Genomic DNA, 397 nt, shown 5'->3' with positions numbered 1-397 from the left:
AAAGACATTACACCTTAAATAATACAAACTTTCATGCAAGCTATATTATGGTTCAAATAGTATTTTATATTAATTCAGTTAACAAATACGGAAGTAGTGCTTGAGTAAAAAAAAAAATTTTTAAAAAAATAAAAAATTATTCTCACACATCAAGTTGAATTAAGTAAAATTTGTGCTAGGTCATTCTTAGTTGATTTAAAAAAAAAAATGTAGTTTTGAACGTTAAATATTCAAATTTTATTTATTTATTATTATTTTTTAAGTATAATCATCATTCAAAAGAATAAGGAATAAAGGAAAAAGAAAAAAGAAGCCTGTTCCAAATTAATTGACACTTTAGGTTTTCGCCAACATATTTGTAAATTTGCCACCGATAATGAAGTAGAGTAAAATGCTA

Source organism: Olea europaea, chromosome 2 (genome assembly GCF_002742605.1).
Source record: "Olea europaea var. sylvestris chromosome 2, O_europaea_v1, whole genome shotgun sequence".
NCBI lineage: Eukaryota > Viridiplantae > Streptophyta > Magnoliopsida > Lamiales > Oleaceae > Olea > Olea europaea.
Note: the sequence above shows the minus strand (reverse complement) of the source record.